Source organism: Callorhinus ursinus, unplaced genomic scaffold (genome assembly GCF_003265705.2).
Source record: "Callorhinus ursinus isolate GAN/ISIS: 27379988/994484 unplaced genomic scaffold, GSC_fseal_2.0 scaffold100, whole genome shotgun sequence".
Classification (NCBI taxonomy): Eukaryota; Metazoa; Chordata; class Mammalia; order Carnivora; family Otariidae; genus Callorhinus; species Callorhinus ursinus.
The window spans coordinates 1385337-1385775 of NW_027397162.1; positions in this window are offsets into that span (position 1 = coordinate 1385337).

Here is a 439-nt window from a genome sequence, read left to right on the forward strand (position 1 = left end):
TTTTGGTTATTTATTTGACAGAGAGAGACACAGCGAGAGAGGGAACACAAGCAGGGAGAGTGGGAGAGGGAGCAGCAGGCTTCCTGCCGAGCAGGGAGCCCGATGCGGGGCTCGATCCCAGGACCCTGGGATCATGACCTGAGCTGAAGACAGACGCTTAACGACTGAGCCACCCAGGCGCCCCTATAGTCCTTTTCATCAAGTGTGTGACCTTCACAGCTTTTCCAACAATTACATATGTAACAGGAATGCTTAACATCTGAGTCATGTTCACAGAAAGCTTTTGTTGCAGGACCTTTTTGAGATGGAGCAAAGACTGAGCATAGACTCATGCTTTCTCCATATTCACAACCACCACAGCCTTTCACCAGACCTTCCTGTTCTTTTGTGTAGATGCTGTTTGCCTCAAATGCTTTTCAGGATTTGATATAAAGCATTT